The sequence below is a fragment of the Strigops habroptila genome, chromosome 4, assembly GCF_004027225.2.
Source record: "Strigops habroptila isolate Jane chromosome 4, bStrHab1.2.pri, whole genome shotgun sequence".
Lineage (NCBI taxonomy): Eukaryota > Metazoa > Chordata > Aves > Psittaciformes > Psittacidae > Strigops > Strigops habroptila.
This window is the reverse complement of record NC_046358.1, coordinates 31,263,608-31,288,325: the sequence shown is the minus strand read 5'-3', so window position 1 is coordinate 31,288,325 and position 24,718 is coordinate 31,263,608.

Here is a 24,718-nt window from a genome sequence, read left to right as displayed (position 1 = left end):
TAGTATAAAGGAATTTAAACTTGTATTTTATGTATTTCCTCACTAGTTCCAAGCACAGTTAAGGTCATAACGTGACAGAAACTTTTCTTGGAAATGTCTTACTCTGCTGCTGGCCAGATAGCTGAGCAGCTTCTGAAGTTGTGCAGCATATCTGCGGGCTAATCATAGATTGTCTACGTTAAATATTCTAGAGGCAAATGTTTTCTGCAAATTATATCTCAGCTCCAAGTTTAATCCTCTGTTATTCTCTCAGGATCTTCAGGTTTATACTGATACTGAATCCTTTGTTATAAACTGTCACAAAACCAAACAAACAAAAAAAAAAAAACCAAAAACCAAACCCAAAATAAACAAACAAAAAAAAAACCAACCAAAAAAAAAAAAAAAAAACAAAAAAAAAAAAAAAGGGGGGGGGGAAAAAGGCCTCTAGGAGGTCATTGAGCTGATAAACTCTGTTTTATTGAGGAAGGTGAACTTAAGCTGATTTGTAAAGTATGACTGTGCAGAAGGGAATAGAGTAAGTGAATTCACCTGTCACTTGTGAATAGGAGTTTCGGTATCACTGCTTAAAGGCTGAACATGTAAATGCTCAATGCTGATTAAATGACCATAATTCCTCAAGGTTGTGACATGTCTGAGAGATGAAAAGCTGTGATCAGAAAATCTAAGCAATACAATTTACAATTGAATGGCGTACATGGTAGGATTTTTTACTCTCAACCAGTGCACAAAAAGTATAAAACAGAAGAGGGTAGGCAGATCTCTAGGCATTTAAAGTGTCTAATTTTGATTATGTTTTGAGATAATGTCAGTTCATTTGAAAAAATTTGATTTTGCTGAAGGAGTTGAAAAAGAGGTAATTTCCACCAATTGCTCATTACACTCATTAGCATTCTTAGAAACTAACTGCTTGCTGTGGGAATTTGGAGCTGGCATCATAACATATCAGGTGATGCTTGCTATTGCTGCTGGCTTCCAAGCCTTCCAGGAATTCTGGATTTCCACCCAAAAACTCCAGCCAGAAATTAATGCGGCTCAACTCAAACAATACTGAATAGTCACACTGGCAGCTCGGCTCAATAGAAGCTATGCTGCCAGTAAGGAGCAGAGCCAGCGCAGAATCACAGAGAGAAATGCTGGCTTTAAATCTTGCCCATAAGGATTGAATGAGTCCTTTTACCTTGGGAAGATTATGTGGTTTTTGACAAATGCCTTTCTAACAAAATCAAGAGAATCCTAATTGCTTTTCTACTTTACCTAGCCCAAAGATCTAAGCATTTAGCCATTTTCTATGATTAATTCTGAACTACTTCTAAATTTCCTATTCATAAGAAATGTTGATTACAATCTTATTTGCCTGCATTGAACACTACTGCTTTGATTTAAGAGCATGAGAAAAGTCAGAATTAGTGTTTTTCGTATGTGTGTGTGTATGTGAAAATAGTCAACTTTACAAAACAAATCAGAAGCTCGGGAAAAAAAGATAGTAGCTGGGTCTAAATTTACAGGTATTGATCCTGAGCAGGTTAGAAAAATCACAAAATCTAAGCATATGCATCTCATTTGTACTTTGTAATCACAAAGCATTGGGGGGGAGTGGTTTAGGGGGACACCTCAGAGAGTGAAAAAGAAACCCCCTCAAAATAATATAATAGCTTACTGAAACATAAAACTGAGTCAATTTTCATATCTTGCAACGATTGAAAGCACCTATATTAAAGAAAATGCTTTCTCTTTTGAGGTTACTGCTTTCTAGATGCCTATAGCTAAGCTCTAGAAGCTTCTACCAAGCTTTTTGAGATCTAATTAAGGACATTATTCTAAACTGTTGATTGAGAAGAATTGCATGTTATACATGGATATGGATATTTCTACTTAAAAGTGGTTGTGGTTTTCAAGCCAGTGTCTTGCATTGCTCTTGGATGGAAGATCCATTGTTTTTGTTAGCCTGAGGAAATTAGTCTTTTTTAGCAAAATATAGTTAATGCTCACTTGTAGGAAATCTTGCTTCTTTGCAATCCTCTTAAGATTGTGTTAGTTTAGAAATGTGGAATGATAAGAAAAAAGGAAAAAAGGCATGCTGATTATGTCACTCGGGAGTAGTATGTGTGCAGATATCTGTTCTCATGAAAATGATTTAAGATTCTTCTGGGTCTCAGGCCTCTCTAGAGTGCTCTCAGTCAGAAACCCCACCCAGGCTGTGGTGAAGGCTGGTATCAACACTTTCTGTATTCTTTCTGCTTTTTACTAGATTGTATGATATTTGTAGACTTTTGCACTGCCATTTTTAGGCACCTAAATCCTATCCACTGAGACACCAAATGGGGATTATAGATACCTGATTCTGACTTCTGGATTCTGCACTGTAATTTGAAACCCAAGTGGCATCCACTTATTTTTTAGGGATTCTTACTCTTTTCTGGATCTAAGTTAATGTACGTAATACTTACAAAATTATCATAGCTTTAGAAAACCTTAACATTACATAAAGCTACACTGTCATAATCACTGGGTCAATCAGTGTCTAGCTTTAAAAAATTCAAATGTCTTTTCATTATACGCAGGGTGACAGGTTAGAAGAATGGTTCCGATCATGTTTTAACAATCAATGTCTCTTAAATGCTCAAACAACTGGTTTAGTGTCATGTAGTAGCGTGAGAGTATTAGCAAACTGTCAGAATTCAAAGTTGCTGCTTTGTGGTTGTCATAAGCCTTGCACATAAGCTTTCTCCTCAGCCAGCTTTGTCACTTAAACTTCCCAAACTAGTTTCTTCCAACTTCAGGAGCTGCATTATAGGGGTATAGTTAGTGCAAGTGTACTCAGACATATCAGAGTGTTCCTCTCATACCTGCCTATTCCCCACGTATAATACCATGCTGAAAGCTCTGCACTTTCATGTAATTTATTTAGGAACTGAGTGTCTCTCCGAAGTCCATCTTTGTGCTTAGCAATGTTGTGATGATTATATTCCTACCTCTCAGAGACACATGTTATTCCTTTCCTTTTTCAGTGTTCGAGAGACAATTTGCTCTGTGTGCCATTGATCTGAGTCATGAGCTGGCACATCTTCCAACATGAATCCATGAGTCAGCAAAAGCACTCAACTTCTGATGGCTTGATCAAACCTGACATCCTGCCACAAATGCAAGATTTAGTCTAATGATACCCAGTACTGCCACTGCTGCAGCTGATCTTACTAATCTAAAAACAAATAAATAAATAGTTGTTTATAAGAAGGGGTAAATCTGTGTAGTTTTGAAGTTCTTTGGCCTAAGGAAAATACAAAAAAAGATGACTCAAAATGTTTGACAGTCATGGAAGACAGGTCTCTGTCAGAGAAGCAAAATGAACTAACAGCATAAAGTTCCCTCAGGAACAGGGAGAACCAAGAAATGAATGTCCTGACCTCACTGCAATGAGAGAAGTTTCATGACTGGAAAACATAAACACTCTGTGTTCCTCCCCACTATGTTGGAAAGATTTATTTGGGTAGCATCTGTGGGAGATGTGCAATTACCGTCCATCAATAAAATGGGAAATGCATCACACAAGCAAACAAATAATGCTAAGGGTAGCAATACTCTGTATTTATCTAGACTTTTTAATTTTCAGTTTTTAAAAGTGCTTAGCATGACATTCTTTAATTAAACCTTGGAAACCCTCCCTAAACTAAGAAGCAAACAGCCCAGTTTTAGAAAGGGTTAACTAGGATTAAAAAATTTGTGATTTACTCAAGGTCATACAACTTATCAAAGCAGGAAGAGAACCAAAGTCACTGAATCCCAAAGCTTTGCTTTTACCACTGGTGCCTGCTTCCTGTATTATTTGTTATCTGTTTCACAAACTATATTGGAAATGGTTTGTGGAACCACTGGAACCAACATTATACACACTACAGAAATATAGTCAAAATGTAATTTAGTAAAGGAAGTCAGCTGGAATGAGTCAGACCACAGTTCTAACTCAACTTAATTACCTGAGTTGTTTTCTTCTGTTAGCAAAGAGCAATGATAGGTTTTACAGAAGTCAGATGGGAACAGTGCAAAAATAGAGCTCGGAAGCTGGAGCCAAAGAGTTCACGGTGGTTGCCACTAGATGGCAATGCAATTAAATGCTACCTGTTTCAGTGGGTCTGGTTCAACAGCCTAGCTGCGGCTGTAGTAATTGTGATACTGGAGTGGTACAAATGGCCTTACACCTAAACTGCAGTGGGATCTTGCCGTGCTAGCTGTCCAAACACAAAATGGAAAATGAGTCACAAAAGCTTGTAATCAAAGCACTCGAAACTATAGCACAACATGTTATGTTGATCTAAAATAATTAATTATTTGACATGTGCCGTCTAGACATGCACAAAGCTTGCAAAACTAAAGCATAGCTGAAAGTTGCATTAATGTTTTTTTCTCAGGTAGCTGGCAGAGGGCTTATACCCGAGCTGTCTCAGGTATCCTTTGTGATATTTTATCACATTACCTACATGTGGTCAAGTGCTTTTCTGTAAAATTTCCAGCTTTATTTCACAGAAGTCAAACCCTTCATTTTGGAAGTGGCCTATTTCCAAGCCCCAACAGTTGTGAAGAAAAGCTTGCAAACAGGTATATTAAAAGTACTGAAATTAAAAAGCTGATCAACAAAAAAAAAATGAATAAATTAATTTTAAACCTCAATGAAATAAAATTAAAAAAATCTGACTTTTTTTAAAATTAAACATAAAATTTTGAAACTAATAATTTTATTATCTTAGGGAGAGAGTAGAAAGTATAGCAAAACTCACAAGCTCCTGAACTTAATATGTGGTAATTCCTTCAAACTGTTTATACTTCTAATAACTGCTGCTTTCTTTACAAAATGCAGCTGTACTACTAATATTGTGTGAAAAAGTACAGCTTTTCCCATTCTTTACCCCCTACAAGTGGCATTCTGAATCATAGTAGAAAAAAGCTCCGTGATCCAGCTCTAAAGTTTTCCCCCAGTGAATCTGAAGCTTGAAGATCTTCTGTAAGCTTAATTTACGGACTAATAAAATGCATTTCTGAGCCAGAAGTAAAATATACAGGGTGGGAGTCCTTTGGCAACTGGTACCTACCTAAAATGAATAGAGAGTTCTGGCCCTAAATCAAATACAAACATTAACTTTCAGCATCAAAGGACGAGACAGTGTCTTCTTCTGGCCAGAAAAGTGGTGGGCTGAGCATATTTATAGTACTTCATATGTGTCTTCTTGCTGGATTGGCCTCTTCCTTCACACATTTTTGTCATTTTTCTTTCCAGCTCTAAAGCTTGTTCCTCAACAGGTTTTTTTTTTTTTTCACATCCCTCTTCCTCACCTTTGTATTTTTAGCAGAGTTGGGGTCATGCAGAGCAATGGAGTGCCTGCCGAAGGATCTGCACGCAAGATTTGGAAATCTAACAAGGACAGTAAGTTTTAAGGAATGTACTTAAGACAAAAGAAAAATCATAACTATTATATATTTTTCAGTCATTTTATTTAATTATAACTCTTAAGCTTGTGTAATTCACTGATTCACTGTTCATACAAATGAGGGGTGGACAGAGGAAATAAGATGGCTGAGTTGCCAGTATCTGTGACAGCACCTGACAGCAATGCTACACCTAGTGATGCTAATAGGAGGCAAGGGCTAAACTCTTGCCATGGTAAACCTACATCTGCAAAGATGGCATTTCCACATGTATGAACAATTTTTAGGTGTAACATATGCCTGCTTTAGTCAATGATAAAGCACCACCTTCTTTACCAATACTGAGAAAACATAAATCAAAGAAATGACAGTAAAATAGTTTGAGCATTTGCTCCTAATCCCTCTTCTGGCTGCAAATGAAATTATGAGATTTTCTACTGCATTGTTCTATTTCTGAGTCTAGTTGGTCTTTCCCTTTCCCTTTTCTTTTTTATCTCCTCTCTTCTCTCCTCAGCAGTAAATGAGTGTTTTCTGCTGAAATGTTTTGCCACAGTGATGTGGCAGTTTAAATAAGAAAAAGTATGATTTCCTGGCTAGCTTCTGAGACCAACTGTCTGGATTCTTTGCTAACGTTCAAAATGTTTTTTCTGGCTTGTAATGTTACCCTGACTAGATCACTTTCTCTCTCTGCTTCATCTATACAATGGAGATAAATAGTAATATTGCCTGGGCACATACAGGGACTATAATGGTTAGACCATTAGTTAGGAAAGTGCTTTGAGATCCTCAACAAAATGTGAAATATTCTTCTTTGAAGTGAGACTGTAATTTCTTACATCATTATTGATGTCTCTGGAGAAATTATAAATCAATAACTGAAAGGGAAAGGGTATGAGAAAAAGTTTTAGGAAAATAAACACTAAAAAAAAAAAAAAAAGGAAAAAGAAAAGAAAAAACCAAAAAAAACCAACAGACTTTTTAAATTAATAAAGGCTTACTTGAATTGCTAAAAAGAACTATCTGGACTTATATGGGTGTTTCATCAAGGGGTCGAGAATAATATGAAGGAAGCAAAGACAAATTGGAATTGTAGAATACAGTGCAATAAAACCAAATAAATCAGTTTTTAATGACCAGACTTGTGATCCTCCAGAGAGCACTGTTGCAAGAAACCCCAGTCTCATCTCTTCCTGCCCACACACATTCTCTCTAATCAGATCAAGAAGACCCAGGCAGTACCATGGCTTGTTTGAGATTTATTCAGCTACCCTAAGGAACAATCCCATTTTTCACTCACTTCAACCCTTCCCCTGCCCTTTCCATGCCCTCCAAAAACCCCAAACAATATTGTGGTGGCAGCATCTGTCATGCAGTGATGCAGCATGAAATCTGAAAAACTTCGCTTGCAGGTGCATAGTTTCAGAGCACAGAGTGAGTTCTGGGATTGCAGATGTGGAGATCATCATCGTTATCATCATCAAAGTAATGTAAGACCTACCATATGCTCCAAATCCTAGAGGCCTTCACAGACATGCAGAGATAACTCAATGCAACACTGTAAAGAGGCATGCTGCTGTTCACCTCTAAGTTACTTCCTCATAGATGTTAAGAATCTTGTATATAAGAATTAATAAGTCTAGGTAATATTAAAGACAAAATCTTTGGGAATACTCAGGCTATCTTAGTGGTTCATTTCTGTGAAGTGCAATGAGCTTATGAAGGTATGTTACTAAGGTTCTTTAGCACAAAATATTTTGAAAAAACTTATTCGACTAGAAACTATTCATCACTGTATTGATAGACATCAGATATGACTGTTAATTTGCATGCTGTCAGCTGGTGGATCAAAGTCTTGAGAGCATAGAGGTACAACTGACTTAAGCCAAATTCCTCAGACCATTATAAAAAAACCCAAACCCACAAATAATAATAGCTGGGGTGCTAATTTAAATGAAAGATGAGAAATTGAGAACAGTTTCAAACTGAGACTTGAAACTTTTTAAATTAATGTGTATTTCTGGGTATCAGTTTCCAAAGTAACTTTTGCTTTATGTCTGGGCTTTTACAGTCTTTTCTGTCCCTTGAGAAATAGTGTTACAGAAACTAAAGAAGAAATCTCCTCCATTGCTAAAGTCCAGAACTGGCTGCTGCTGTCTACTAAAGTGTGAGAAATTTTTTCTAATTGTATCTAGAACATGAGGAAATGGAAGCGAAAAACAACCCATGTAAGATGAAGAAGGGTCAGTGCCAGAACTAGCAAGGGCAACACCTGAACAAGAGGAATCAGTTAAAGAAACAGGAAGAGGCAGAACAAGAGGTAACTTCTCGATCCCAGTCCTTGACTTAGCTGCAGAGTATGCAAAAAGATTTCAGCTGTCTTCCAGGTGAGCACGTCATCAGCTGCATGCTCCAGTGCTGGGACAATGGGGCCAACAGTTACAAACTAGAAGGTAAGGAAGCCAAGCAGTTATTTTTTTCGATCCTAGTAGCTGGTGCAGTGCTGTGTTTCAGTCCTAGAGCTTTAGTCCTAGAGCAATGCTAATAACACATCTATGTTTTAGTTGTTGCTCAGTACCACTTACCCCGATCAATGACTTTTCAGTCTCTTATGCTCTGCCAGTGAGGAGGGGCACAAGAAGGCCGGAGGAAGAAGAGACAGGACACCTGACCCAAACTACCCAAAGGGGTATTCCATACCACAGCATGTCATGCCCAGTATATGAACTGGGGGTAGTCGCGCAGAAGGGCTGCTGCTCAGGTCAGGCCGCGTATTGGTCACTGGGTGATGAGCAATTGTACTGGACATCATTTGTGTTTATTGTGAGATTTTTTTTCCCTTTTCTCTTTTAGTTTTATATTCGCTCCCCTTGTTATTTCCCTTAGTATTAGTAGTATTTTGTTGTACTTGCATTATTAAACTGTTCTTATCTCAACCCATGGGGTTTACATTGTTTTGATTCTCCTTCCCATCCTGCTGGATGGGGGAAGAGGAGCTGGTGAGCGAATGGCTGCATGATTCTGAGTTACCAGCTGGACTTAAACCACATTATTTCCTCTAGTTTTTTCTTTCTCCTCATCCTCCTGGTACATTGTTTTCCTTGTTCATACACAATATCTGGTTTTGGTTGGAAATGCAAGCACTGAAAAAATCCTGCTCTTGTTGTATCATGACATGACTTTAAATGAGATATTCTTAGCTCTTTGTGTCTTACTTGATTTCAAACCAATTTTGATAAAAGACAAAATTGTTTGGCAGAACCTTAGCCCATTCGCTGAAAGTTTGGATATTCCAGGAACAGTTCTGGTAATGGCATGATCAGGTAAATGGTATTACTGTCTGTCATTTTCTATGAAATTTATGTATTGCTTAATCTAAACTTTAGTTTATGGAAATGACAGCTAAACAAATAAGAACAAAAAATTGCCTGGGTAATTAGATCAAGCTGCATCCAAGGGCAGAATCTGTGGAAAAGTCTTCAAGTTCAAACTCAAGTTTTGCAAAACAAATATGACATTGGAGAGATGAATTCAATGTCAAGAACTAAAGATGATTTATTCACCAGGCCAAAAGGGAAACAGTGCAATGTAGCAGCTGTATGCTGTACTTTCAACGACTGTGAGAGAGCTGGACGAGAAAGCTAGCCTGAGAAAAAAAGATTGTAGAAATCTTATCTAGAGTAAAAAAATACAGATTTGCAAACCAAAGTTTTTATGTAATTAGAGTAAGGAAAGAAAGACACTTATGTGGCCTGTTCATCAGAAAGAAAACACATACTGCTTGCCAATGTGGGATTGCTGTATCCCACATTTTTAAGTGAGATAGGAGTGAAATACGATGCTTAGGCATGTTTTGCTGAGTTCTCTCTATAACAATATATACTTCAAACACAATATCTTGAGATCTCAGCACTGCCATTTCCTTTGTATCTTTTCCAGATCTCCTTTTTATTCTAAACTACCTATATCTTTTTCTCACTTAATGCTCTATTGCATTGCAAAAAGTCCATGTAACTTAGTCTTCACTTGAAATACAGAATTTAGATGTTTTCAATGCCACCAGTCAATGCCGAGATTTCCTGGCACCGTCACTGTAGATGCTCTTCCTACCTTTTTGCTTATCAGTTACATTCTAAAGCACCTACCAATGAGATATGTGTGATTACAATGAGGGCTAAAATTAATGACAATAGCAAAGTACTGTGGTACAGTCGAAAGGGAGAATTAATGTATACATCAGAGATAACTTAAAAATTACATGCACACGGAGCTGAAACTAATTTCTGCTTGCTGACCTTTTGCTCTTTTAACCTTTGGTCTATGGTGTATGCTTCTCAAAAGAAAGTAGTAGGTACTTTATCTGCTTGGTGAGGCAGATATTTAAGAGAACCTCTTTTTCTCTCTTTTGCTATCATGCAAACACACACATCCTTCATTGCAACAGGTTAATCTTTGAAGGTTCAGAGGTTCAGGGCGGGTGCTTACCAAAACAAACCCAAGCTTCTGGTTTAAAGTTCCCAGCAATTCTGTGGGTAAAAGGTGCCTTGAACGATTTACAGTATTTCACATTTTCATTCTGATCAGAAATACACAGAAGATAGCAGCACTTACTTTCAGCTAAAACCAAAGCCAGAAAAACTCTCAGTGAAAACCATAAATGTCATAGGGTTCAGTCGTGTGAGCTACTGGCTCTGATGGCTTCCTGTGAGATATAGCATCCCCTCTGTGTAGTCAGTGGGAACCAAAGAACTTGAAATCAGTTCGTCTGAATTTGAATTGCAACAATTGCAAATTAAAGAAGGTAAAAGTTGGTTACATCCAGGCAAAGTCTTCTTTGGGTCAAGTTACTGAAAGTTTTGAATGGAAACGGAGATGGTATAATTTCTGTGATAAACCAACTCATTCTGGGAACAAAATGGTCTTTTCTTAAAAGCTCCACTTTTTTAGCCTTCATAAAGGTAGTAATTTTCATATATGAAAATTACATATAAATACCCTTCATGGCAGTGGAATTTTACATACAGCATAAATTCAAAACCACCCTCCGACCTGTGGATGTTTAACTCAATAATTTCAGTCTGCAAATAATAATGGAAACTCCTCTCTAGCTTCATTTCTATAACACACATTGAGCTGTTGACCAGCATTTAACAACCATGTTTGTGCTTCTTCGGTATAGTTTTGCACACTTTCAAGGGATCCCAATTTCATTCTTGGAACCAAAGTAAAAGGGACACAAAGCAGTATTCACATACCTGCTTTGAAAGATCATCCGTACTGTGACTTAAAGCTGTCAGTTACTATTTGCCAGTGATACCAAGATAAAGAAGATTTCTACAATAAAAATTGAACTAATAACACAATTGCTTAAAAAAATAGGAGAAGGAAGCCTCTAAAATTAAGAGTAAAATAAGAAGTGCAGCTATCCATAACCTTTTTTTTTTTCTTTTTTTTCTATTCAAAGAGAAACAAAAATACACTATTCATCACTGCAAATTACTCAGTTTCATTTGGTTGTTAAGTTCAAGTTTGCACTTGACTGATACTGGGAGAAAAAGCCAGATCTTTGTCTGTGGTGGTTAATTGAGGATTTGAGCAGAGTATGAACATAGACATAGGGAAACCACTTCATTTATTTAGAGGTCATTTTCTGGATAATATTTCTAGTGTCCAGCAGCAGTTTAATGCCCCAAAGCTCTACTTGTATTCAGCTCAATGCATTTCAAAGTAATCTACAGCTTTCGACACCCAAATTATGTAAAGTGTTTAAAATCTATAATGACAGGAGAACTCAGACATGCCAGACTGCTTAACTCATGACATGTTTGTGAATGAGTTTTTTCCTGTATTTAACACAATATGCTGAATCTGTACTTGTTATCGAGACAATAATGGTCCTAATTGCGAATGCATGGGTGGTTTTTAATATATCTGTGATCCTTGATTACTGATACGCAAGTCCAAACTAGAGTTTGGGCTATTTTCATCGTCTTACAGTTAAAAGTCCATGAAGTAAAAGAGACAAGAGCTCAGAAGATTAATTACAAGCTGATTGATTTTCCTTTCATCCTGATATCATGTTTTTAAGCTTATTTTTTATTATTTTTATCTAGCCTTTTTTTTTAAACAGTATCATTTCTCACTAGGCAGTAGGTTGTCTGACCTATTGTTAATTTTATTCTTTCTATGCAAGTTGAACCAAGCACCTTTCAGGCAGAGCAATATGTGGGTTTTGCTGAACAAATCCACTGAGGCTGGTGTGATACCCTTAAAGATTCCTCGATGAGTCTTGAAATACTTAGTTTATAACTAAGTTCTTGAGCGAGCTAAATAGCTGCTGAGTCTTAAGCAAAAGTAAGGAAGCAACATTGTCTGCAAGGTATCATGCACTGATCTTACTCATTATATTTGATAGAGATTTCTGATGTAATTTCTGAATTACAAGTTCTTTGTGACTTTTGTCCTAAGTCTCTGTAAAGACGCTGTTTGCTTACTAACTCATATGAGATTTCTTAAGAAACATGAACTACTTTTCAGATTCATCATATTACACCGGAGTATGACTTGCAGCTGAGTTTAAAAACAGATAACCAGTGAAGAATTCTTTAACGCTCTTGCTAGGAATTATACTTTGCTCAGACATTTTAAGTTAAGGCTTGAAATTAGATAAGGTAAAATTTAGCTTCCAAGCCTGTTTAGACAGTGGAGCTGTAGGTGTGATAATCTGAATCAAATGTAAGAAAGAGAATATCAATAATATCATTTTTACTCCTGCATATCAGTTGGGTTTTGTTTTTGTTTTGTTTTATGTATGTTTGGTTTGTTGGTTTTGTTTTGATGTGGGTTTTTTTTCTAGTTTGGTTTTGGTTTGGTTTTGTTTTTTTGTTTTGCTATAGTTTGGTCCTTTCCTGCCAAAGTTATTCCAGGTAGTTTCAAGTGCAACATAAGGTAAAGTGCATGCTAACAGTTTTGCAGATCTGTTTAAATAATTTAACATTATATTTAAAATTTCATTTCAATAAATGTTTGTCCAGAAGGATTTGAAATCACTTTGCATGAGTGTTTAAACCAGTCTTATAGTCTGAGCATGCGTCACAGAAAATCTATCACAGAAGGTGCAGAAGTTCAAGAAGAAGTGAATTTACCTTTCTTTTTTAGTTTTTTTCTTTCTCTGGGCTGTTCAAGAAAGCTTGTTTTTAGTACTTTATCTTTTCTAACACTTGTCTTTCTCAGCTCAAATACTTTTATGATCTATGTAATGCTACTGATGTTTATCCCAAATGGAATTGTCTGTGCAGTGCCAAGACTGAGAGACTCAGAAAAATATATGGTTACTTCTTTCCTCCACACCCTCTTCAAACTGAAACTGAACCCTCTGTCATCTTTTAGTGGAAAGTTTTTGTTTTGGGTTTGTTTTTTTCTTGCTCAATTGACCACAGTACACTCACCAGGCAACAAAACACCTTTTAAAAGAAACATATGAGGCTATATCCACTGAACTCCAGCACCATTAAATATTTATCGATACAATAGTACACGTTTCAGTGTGAAATAAACATCAGGCTCTGCAAATTTAATAGTTTCCAGTGGAGGGAATAGAAAGGAACAAAAAAAGAAAAGAAAAGAAAAAACCTCCCCGAGTTTTTGCAGTCACAAGAACTGGACTTAACAAATAAATAGTTCATGATGTGCCAAAACTGAATTGCCAAATGATTGACCACATCCTATATTGCACAAGGAAAAGGCTGCTGTTGTTTTTACAAGTGTGTTTCATTCAGCGTTTGACTTCATTGTGTAAATATTATGGAGCTGGCTTTTCAAAATTAACCTTTATTATAGATTAGCTGCAGACAGGGTTGGAGAGGGAAGGAAGCATAGAAATTAGGGGACAGGAGAACCCCTGAAAGTCTTAATCCCATATTTCCTGAACTGAAACTGCTGAAGTCTAAAAAGTTCTAGGGGGCTCATGACAAAAAAATATACTTTAAAAGCTGCTTGCTCTTACATCTGAAAAGTAATGAGGGGAAAAAAGTACATATATTTTCAGGCACTAGATGGAATTTCCAGGGTAGTAGACAGATAAATAGTATGTTACTAAAATTCTACAGCTGTGGAAAATTTTTAGATTCATTTTTCCAATCAGAACTTTCAAAGGATATTTAACAATTTTGAATGGATTTAAAAAAAACCACAAAAACCACCCAAACTTAAATGGCTTAAGAACCATTGCGTGCTTTGGTGGAACTTCAGTTTCTAAGACTCTTCGGTGCATTGGAAAATTCCTTGTGAGCAGCAGAGTGGCAAAGCTGAACAAAGTAGTTCAGCTTCCATTCTGCATTTTGGTGATACTTTCATCTTGAACCCCTTGCACTGGTAATCATAGAGTCATAGAATCATTTAGGTTGGAAAAGACCTTTAATTATCATTGAGTCAAACTAAACACTGCCAAGTCCACCACTAAACCATATCCCTAAAGGCCACATATACATGTCTTTCAAATATGTCCAGGGCTCCACCACTGGCCTGGGCAGCCTATTCCAATGCTTGACAACCCTTTCAGTGAAAAAATTTTTCCTAATATCAAATCTAAACCTACCCTGGTTCAGCTTGAGTCCATTTCCTCTTGTCCTATTGCTTGTTACTTGAGAGAAGAGACAAATACTCACCTCACTACAGCCTCTTTTCAGGTAGCTGTAGAGAGTGATAAGGTCTCCCCTGAGCCTCCTTTTCTCCAGGCTAAACAACCCCATCTTTCTTGTAGTGAGGCACCCAGAACTGAACAGAATATTTGAAGTGTGGCCTCACCAGCACTGAGTACAGCAGGACAATCACTTCCCTAGTCCTGCTGGCCACATGATACAAGCCAGGATGCTATTGGCCTTCTTGGCCACTTAGGTGCACGTATCCATCCAGCTGTCAGCCAATACCATTCACCACCACTCCTATGGGTTGGCCATCCAGCCAGTTTTTTAACCCAGTGAAGTGTTCACCTGTCCAAGCCATGAGCAGTCAGTTTCTCCAGGAAAATGTTGTGGGAAATGGTGTCAAAGGCTTTACTAAAGTCCAGGTAGACAGCATCCACAGCCTTTCCCTCGTCCACTGAGCAGGTCACCTTGTCAGAGGAGGTCAGGTTAGTCAAGCAGGGCCTGCCTTTCATAAACCCCTGCTGACTGGGCCTGATGACCTGGTTGTCCTGTATGTGCCACATGATGGCATTCAAGAGGGCCTGCTCCATAACCTTCCCCAGAACTGAGGTCAGAATGACAAGCCTGTAATTTACCTGGATCTTCTTTCTGGCCCTTAGCGTAGATGGGAATCATAACTGCTAACCTCCAGTCAACTGGGACCTCCTTGATTAGCCAGACTGCTGATAAATGATAGGAAGTGGCTTGCTGAATACTTCTGACAGCTTCTTCAGTCCCCTCGGGTGAATTCCATCTGGCACTATAGACTTCTGTGTGTGTTTAAGTGGTGTAGCAGGTTGCTGACCATTTCCTCTTGGACTACAGGAGCTTCATTCTGGTCCCCATCCCTGTCATCCAGCTCAGGGGGCTGTATACCTGAAGAATGGCTGGTTGTTCTGAGGCAAAGGTGGCAAAGGTGGTGTTAAACACATTAGCCTGTTCCTCATACTTTGTGACTATGTTTTCCCCTTCATCCAATGAAGGATGGATTCTCCTTAGACCTCCTTTTGTTGTTAATGTATTTATAGAAGCAATTTTTATTGTCTTTTATGGCAGCAGCCAGCTGAAGTTCTAGTTGGGCTTTGTCCCTTTTAATTTTCTGCCTGCATGACTTACTTCACGACATCCTTATAGACCTCCTGCCTTGCCCACCCCTGCTTCTGAGGATAAACTGTCCTTTTTTTCCTGAGTGCCAGCCAAAGCTCCTTGCAAGGCCAGTCTTTCTTCCCTGCTGGCTCATCTTGTGGCACATGGGGACCGCCTGTTCCTGCACCTTTAAGACTTCCTTTAAGAATGTCCAGGACTCCTTTGCCCTTCAGGGCTGCCTCCCAGGGGACTCTGTCAACCGAGCCCCTAAACAGGCCAAAGTCTGCACTCCAGAAGTTCAGGGTAGCAGTTCTAACGCCCCTCCTTACTTCACCAAGTTAATTAAACATTAAAAATTTCTGAGACAGAGGCACAGTCTTTCCTGAATCTATGGATAGTTTTGAGATAAGTGGAATTGAAAAAAAAAAAATAATAAAAAAATCTGGGAGTTGTCATTAAACTTAGGCCAGAAATACCAAAACATTGTATTAAGTTCCTAAAATTCAAAAGGTTTTCAAATTCTTTGTGTGTTCCAGGTTCTTCCTGCTTTGGAAAGTGAAGGGTATTGAATAGCAAAGAATACCTGCAAATAGCTCTCCTGCAGCCTTTTTGTCTCATAGTCTGCTCCAGCCAGGATGGATTTACGAGGTATGAAGAAGACGTGAACTGCTTTTGCTCTCATACTTAACTAGTAGTAAATATGGACTTTTTTTTTGGTCATATCTTAGTCACAGCATACAGCCATTCATTTCTTCCACTTTCCCTGATTCCAACAGGTCAGGTCTGAAACCTGCACCATTGTATTTCTTTTCTTTCTTAAGAAAACATGGACAGAACTTAGCAAATTATGTAGAACGGGTTGGTTGCTTATTATAAAGTCAAAATAGAAAGGAAATGGTGTGGTGAGTTCAGGTAATTCTTTGTTTTAATGCAGCATTAGTAACTACAAAAATTACTTTCCTTGTACTTTCCTTATTCTTCCTTTTCCTTGAGTGTCAGATCCTTGGTATAAAGCAGAGCTATGAACACTGCCTAATCTCACTGACTATGTCTGAGTCACATGAACACTGCTTAGGGAACTCATTTAACAGAAATGAGGGAATGAGAGGTTATTTTTGGTCACTTCATGTATATGCTTTTCAAAATATATATGCTCATTTACCCGGCCATAGGGAAATCCTTTAAGCAATACAAAGAAAAATAAACATATTCTGTGCATCTGCATTTCTTATTCAGGTTAATGCACATTAAGGTCAGTGACCATATTCAGAGTAAACCTAAAGGAGTAAAATTCTTTGTTGGCAATAGTAATTCCTTCATTCTGAAAGCAACCACACTGTGTGATTAACAAAACATGCTGCTAATGTTTTGCTCCACATAGGTTAACTATGTACAATAGTTCAGATCCCTTCTGAATTGTAAAGGCTTTTCCTCTCTGAGGATTTGGATTTGGGTTTTTTGTTTGGTTTGGGGCTGTTTTGGTTTTTTAGTCATTACTTTGCAGGACAGAAGTTTTATTTGTGTAACACTGTTCTTTTTGAAAATGCAGAACTAGTATCTATTTCAGTTGCATATAACAACTTCTTCCCCTGGGTTCAGCTGTGATCCAGTGATAAAAATTTCATAAAGAAGAAAACTGATGGAAACTGTAAGTTGTGCTTGCTAAAGAGGGTATGCGTATGAGTTCTGAAGACAACCAGGTAGATAGAAAAACTAACATATTGGAAGTAGGTTAAATGGTATCTGACTTCTTGTATAAATTACAGAAACCGAAGATGAGGCTGCAGGCTAGGAATGTATTAATAAGAAGTGGAGTTTAGTCTAGTGGTTTCTAGGATTGTGAGCTGTGGAGAGAGCTCCAAGTTCCAAAATGAAATCCAATCCAAGTTCAGATTTTGAGATGATCTGCTTTAAACTCAACCCTGTATTCAAAATGGAAAATTTACATCTAATGATACATTGGATGAAGACTTATAGGACATCTGGTCAAACCTGACCTTTTTTCTTCCTAGAAAATACTCCTCTTTGCTTCTTTGCATTACAAACAAGTACAAGAAAAAAGAAGACAGTAACTTATATCCTTTAACCACTGCCACAGTGAACTGGCAGGATATTACAGTTGATTTAAAAATTGCATCACACATGATTGGAAAATATCTATTGTTTCCTTTCCTCACACCAATACTTTATTGAAATGAAAACACGTTAACATGTTTTTACCTCTCACTTCCAAACATTTTCAATTGTTTTCCCCCAAACTATGAGTATAAAGATGTCATGACTAGAATATATCCCCACTTTGAACTGATTCATTATTTAATGGTACAATCTTAGCTGCTTTGTTTAAAACTTCAAAACAGGCTTAACCTACAATTTCAGAATTGTTAATTTAGAAGTGTAGGTTCTGCCATAGCCTTTCTATATGACATTGACTAAATTATACAATTTCTTGGTGTTTCATTTGCTTTCTTGTTAAGTGGTAATAGTTCTTTCTGGTCATCAATCTTTTGTATATCTTTTCCAGTTCAACTGAAAAGTCCTTGAAAAGGTGTAGCCTTTTATGTAAAAATTATTTACATAATTCAGAATTTTTTTTTTAAATTATATATATACATTTCAATGTAATAATATTACACACCTGCTTCAGCAGATCTAGTCTTGCTATTTTATTTTTGCCCTTGCTTAGCAAGATAGATAGAAGAAAGATTTTCTCCCATCTCTCACATCCCTGTTTATATTCTAAGAGTTTAGAGCAGTGAGTTCTGGGAATGGAAAATTGGGTTTTGAACAAAAGAAATATTTAAGTCCTTCAAAAGACCCAAAGATTTTCACGCATGAAAAAAAAGTCTTTTACTCTACCTTTTCTCTTTCTTACACTAGGAGATGAAAAGACTGTGCCACGGAAACAGTAGTATCTCAGGTATCTTCCAGTCTAAATACGAAGTAGTCCTTCCAGTGTGAGTAGGAAGAACCATAACACTGTTTACATCCTGAGATATTTTGCCTTTTTTTTTTTCCAGGTTCTGCTAGTCAAGAAAAGAAAGTAAGTTTATGTGTTGAGGCACTCAATTCAATGCTCTATGTTACATGTAACATGCTTTATATTCTATTTTCTTTACAAAGAAATAGATTGCATTTGGTTTGGGATTTCTTTTTCTCTGGTTTTGGGGTTTGGGAGTTTTTTTCCCCTACTGTATTTTAGTTTTACAATTATTATTTTACAAATATTTTACAGTTATTCACAATTATGTATTTTAGTTATACAATTATTTCAAAAATAGTTTTACAATTATTTAATTTAGTTTTACAATTATTATTATTATAGTGTACTAATGATACACTTTCTTTGGAAGACCTGAATAAGAATAGCCTAGATGAAGAGTGTAAATACTATGATGTGTTTTTTATTCACTTGATTCTCTGCCACAAAGAACATAGTAGGAAAATTTAACTTTTTTGTTTATGATGTACTCTAGTTACCTTTGTTTCTGTATGACATAGTTATCTAGAATCTCTTAATAATACCCCAAAGGCAGTATCAAACACTCAGATTTCATCTGCTTTTGTAAGCACTAGATGTAGTAAAATCTATACAGTCCCTCTTTTCCATCTCTGAGATTAGATAACAGTTCAGGCAGCTACTGCTGTGTGGCCCACAGTTAATAATGGCCACTAGAATATTCAGGAGTAATATTCAGTCAGAAACGAGAAGACTGAGGTCAACACTTTTTTTTTGTTTGTTTTGTTTTGTCAGGGAGATAAATTTTTCTTGGAAGATGATAGAGGTCCATTTATACTACATGATCATAGTTTAATCTAGCTGACTCTATATGAAATCATTTGCACAGGGTGAAATCCGAACTTTTCCCTAAATTCACAGAGGATGAATCCTTATTCATTTTGACAGGCTGGAAGCATCTCAGGCCAGTGTTTCCATCCTAGTCTAAACCAGGCAATTTTAAAATATTTTTTAGTAGTTGTGGATATAGTCCTCAAATATGCTAAGGAGATGCTAGATGGGAGAGATATTGAGGCCTGTTGTTTTAGAAGGTTTAATTATTCTATTTAAGAAAGTGCATAAAACCAGTGTTGCTGAGTGCTGTAAAACCTTTTTACCTAAGCAATAAAAACTCTAAGCTCCACTCTAAGCTCCGAGCTTATTCACAGCCCTGGTGAGAACAAATTGTCTTAGAAATTTGTGTTCTTCCTTTTCAGTTTTTCATTTGGTTTTGTTGTTTGTTTCTTTGGAATGTGCAACAGTTAGAGATCTTGTGAAAGAAAGACATATTTTTGCCTCTTCAAGAATTTAAAGATCTTGAAAGAGATAGGCACATCTAAGACCTCTCTTCAGCTCTACAGCAAATATGGAATAAGGAGAATCAGTGCAAATTTCCTACTTTGTTGTATGTAAGTGGGAAGTTAAACAATTGATTTCTAGTGAACATGTGATGGGCTTTTCATTAGCCCTTTTTGAGGTATGAAGTTGATATATAGACAAGGAAAGAAAAACTATGACCAGATCACACCTGATCAACAGATCAAAATGCAAACATGTAACTAACCTTTTTAAAAAATATCTACCTTGTTAATTTCAGTGGAAAGTGTACATTAAGATATCTATAACAGCATTTGATAATTTGATTTAAATTCTCTGTCCTGACAGTTCATAATCTCCCAACCCATCCCAACACCTTTGCCTTTGATGTGTTGCTTTAGTAATGTCACTTGTAAAAACTAATGAATGTGTTTCTAGTTGAGCTTTGGAAAGCTTCACTTCCAGTTACGAATGGCATATAGAGCTCAAAACCAGTCATATATGCAGTCATTTATACTATGTCAAATATAACTTGGATCAATGCTTGGGACAGGGACAAAGATACAAGAACTGCAGTGAAATAGTAACTTCAAATATCACTGTAGAATCTAGAAAGGTGAAGGAAGGAAGAAAGGAGTGTCGTGGTTTAAGCCCAGCCAGTAACTCAGAACCACACAGCCCCTTGCTCACTCCCCTACTTCTTCATTCTTTATACAGCTTCCTAAATGCTAGACTAATACTTCCTGTTTGAAGAGAACCTTCCATCTTTTATTTCTGAGCATGATACCATATAGTATGGAATATCCCTGTGGTCAGTTGGGGTCAGCTGTGTTGTTCCCTCCCAGCTCCTTGTGCATCCAGAGTCTACTTGCTGGTGGGGTGCTGTGCGCAGCAGAAAAGGCCTTGACTCTGTGTAAGCACTGCTCAGCAACAAAAGGAGGAAGGTTCTCTTCAAACAGGAAGTATTACTCCAGCATTTAGGAAGCTGTACAAAGAATGAAGAAGGGGAGGAGTGAGCGAACTGCTGCGTGGTTCTGAGTTACTGCCTGGGCTTAAACCATGACAGTTCTTTGTGACGCCCAACATGGGGCACAAACCCACGAACCCTGAGATTAAGTCTCATGCTTTACCGACTGAGTTAGCCAGGCAGTGGAGTGGGGCACACCATATGTTTCCAGCTATCGGGTAGTTGCTTCCGCCATGGTAAGCACATGGCACTTGCCTTGGCGGGTCGGTGGAAGTGTGATATAGTCAGTCTGCCAGGCCTCCCCATATTTGTACTTCAGCCATAGTCCTCCATACCAGAGAGGCTTTAACCGTTTGGCTTGTTCAATTGCAGCACACATTTCACATTCGTGAATAACCTGGTCAGTAGTGTCCATTGTTAAGTCCACCCCTTGATCACGAGCCCATCTATATGTTGCATCTCTGCGTTGGTGGCCTGAGGTGTCATGGGCCCACTGGGCTAAAAATAATTCACCCTCCTTCTTCCTCCCCCCACTCCTGGAGGGATGGGGAGGAGAATCAGAAGAATGTAACTTCCATGGGTTGAGATAAGAACAGTCCAGTAAATAAGGTATAATACAAAACCACTACTGCTACCACCAATACTAATAATGATAAGGGAAATAACAAGGGGAGAGGATACAATTGCTCATCTCCCACTGACTGATACCCAGCCTGACCCTAGCAGTGATCTGGGCCTTTTGGGTATCTCCCCCCAGTTTATATACTGGGCATGACATGCTGTGGGATGGAATACCCCTATGGCTAGTTTGGGTCGGATGTCCTGCCTCTGCTTCCTCCCGGCTTCCCCTCCTCCCTGGCAGAGCATGAGACTGAGAAAGTCCTTGGTCAGAGTAAACATTACTTGGCAACAACTGAAAACATTGGTGTTATCAGCGTTGTTCCCAGACTAAAGTCAAAAACACAGCACTGCACCAACTGCTAAGAAGGAGAAAACGACTGCTACTGCTGAACCCAGGACAAAGGGACGTGCAAGAACTGACAACAATAATCCATTGCAGACCAACTACCAATTCACAGGATATATAAACATGTCTAAGGCCCATTTCTTTATAGAGTATTCCAAGATCTAAGCTGCAGTATTAGCAGCAAAACTTTGCAGCTTTGCTGTGCAGGATTTTCCCAACTTGATCATCTCTTAGTTACGATATGGGCGTTTTCCACAGAATTAACCCAAATTTTAACAAACACTGAATAAGTAAAACCTGCTTCATGTGTGCCTCACTCCCTTCTGTTCATATTCCCTTGTCCTCATCCAGTGACAGTGGTGTGTTTGCACTGTTCTGGACCTCTATTTCCCTGCAGCCCCCACAGAATAGCTGCTCTGCTCTGACTTAGGCCAACTTAAGAAATGATTTGAGTTCCAAACAATAACCAATGTCTCTAACACATCTGCTCATAACATTACACATAGAGTAATAATTTGGCTTAGCAACACGAGCATACAGAGCAGTAGTCTTAAAGAGGCACATTTAAGTATCAAAATGAAGTTAGAAAAATATATATTCATTCATGCAATTTCTTCTTCTACAATGTCCCCATTTTCAGGACAGAATGTAGTGTTTACACAATCAAAGCTCCTTGGAGCATTTCTTTTTGAAAAGGCTACAGTCAGTGTGACATGTTTTGGTAGCTGCCAAAAGAGCTTTTTTACTACAATATCTCACTATTAGAAGAAAGTATAAACTATCAAAGTACCTAGAGACTGTAGTCTGAAAAAAAGGTAGCGGGGTGGGGGAATAGGAGCAGTCAGGGAAAGCTGCAGTAATGTAAAGCCATGAACATTTGTGTTTTCATTTGAAAGTACATGAATAAGAGTGTTTATTTTAGGCACTTAAAACAACAATAACTAAGTCAGGAAAGATCATTATACTGGAATTAAGGAAACTATGCATTTATAAAAACGGTTTCCAATAACAAAGTCCCTTCTGGAGAAATGCTACCTTCTCTGCTGAATGGTAAGCTATCATTTTGTGCTGAGCTAATTATTAGTAGCATGAAATGGACAGAGTTAATAAAATGCAGCCCTATAAAGTTTTCATTGTTGGTGGTAGTGTAACTCTGTTCCTAAATATATGGAGATTTTGTTTCCTTCCCCTGCTCTTTCCAGTGTGTTTTTAGAAATCAGTACATTTTAGCTACTGTCAATTTTCTACAGAAAGAAAAAGATGAACCAAACAATGAAAGCAGCTGCTAATGTGGAACAGGAGCAAATCCCATAAATGAATTATAATCTTACAAAACTAAACCCTGTTTACTTACCAAAAAAACCCAAACCCCTTAACAAAGTAAGGACAAGATTGGCAAAGAGTGGATAAAGCTTTGCAGTAACAGTTTTGCAAAATTGATAAATGATGTTCTGTATAAGTGAGCATCATCAAAAAGCAAACATTGGCCCTACTGAAATTTGTGCAGAACGAAACAGTTTACAAAATTACATAAGGTATTGGGTTTAAAAAATAGTAAGGTAATATTCTTACCCTGCTGTTACCAATCTGTATACTTTAGGAAAGAATATTTCTGTAGGAAATTTGTTGCTTCATGTAACCATGAACTGGTACTATATTTTCCATCACAAGTATCAGCTTAAGCACTTTGGTCATCAGTCAGTAACATAAATATAAATATAAAATATACTTACATCCCTTTGAAAATAGAAGTCATGTAAGTTTATGTTTTTCTGAGTACTTAGTCAAGTGCATGCTTAAGTTAAAGGCATGTGTTATTCTTTGTCTGAACCATACCTGAATTCTAAAGCTAGGGATTTAGATGTCGCTTTACATTTTTGAAGAGAATCAGTGAATACCAATCCAGATGCCATTGGTTCCTATTTTTATTTTTATGTAACGTATGCTTGATGGAGAGATTTTATTTTGGCATAGTTCTGATATAATTGCTTTGCAAATATTTGGTGCTATAGAAAACATGCTTTTTCTGGTTTGGTGCATAAATACAAGTCAAGGCTGTTATCCAGAAGCCCCATGCCTGTCAGCATTTAAAAGGTATTTAGGCAATGCACTTAACAACATGTTTTAACTTTTGGTCAGCCCTGAATTGGTCAGGCAGTGAGACTAGATGGTTACTGTAGGTCCCTTCCAACTGAAATATCCTAATCTATTCTATTCTATATTCTGTTCTATTCTATTATTTGTAGAATTCTATTAATTTCACCTTGGCACCAACCTTAGTTCAAAGTCTAGTCCACTTCTCCAAAGAGAGAGTCATCTCCACCCTCTTACAGTTCTCTCTTTGAAAGTACCTTTCTCTGCACATTGAGTGGAGGAGTTAGCAACTTGCTGCTCAAAATATATGCACACATTAGACATTTCAACGTCATAATATTGGGTGTTGATTTGCTTAAAGTTAAATAGAAATAACATGAACCTTCATACCTACCTTCATATACAAGAACTTCTTCCAATGAGATGACAGGACAAATATGTGAAGCAATGCTCCTGCTGAACAACATGAAAGATGGGTTTCTTGGGTTTCTTTGTTCTGCAACGGCAAGCTCAGTTTCAGAAAGTAAGCTCCTGGTTAATATAGGGGCCATTTAATTTTTTGTTAGTGGCCATATCTATACTCTAGAATTATGCACTTGCTCTCTGTGCCTTCTGTATATTAACTCCAGATTTTTGTGTGTGTGGGCAGGAAGAAGGAGTGTACAATGCCATATTTTGTAGCTGAAATCTAAACCCATTGGTATCAAGGGAGAACTTTTCTGTTCACTTTGTTCGCTTTAGGACCAGTTCCTTGCAGCTCTTTTCCTTCAGCTAGAAAATGTGATCATATCTTTAACCCTCAGAAGTTGGTACAAGTCTTGAGCAGGGACAAAGGTCTTTGTGTGGCTGCTAGATTTGATTTGCATCACATAGTACTACAGAAATGGTGTTCGAAAATGTCATCACTCTTAATGAAGCCTGGTAGTGGCATGCTTGAATAAACACAGTCCTAGTGTGTTCTGCTGCTGGGAGGCAACACTCTCTCGATGTTTGTTGACATGTTTGTCCAGTGTCAGAACTTGCCAACACTGGATTCCTTTTTAAGAATGATGAGGATTTTAGAGATCTATCTGGCAGAGGTTTGTAAATTCATTGCCAGTACAAAGAGAAGAATAAAGAAGTGTAGGGAAATGACCCCAGGAGGGAAAGTTCTGAATACTAATGTTTGGTTTCCAAGTTGTGATAGA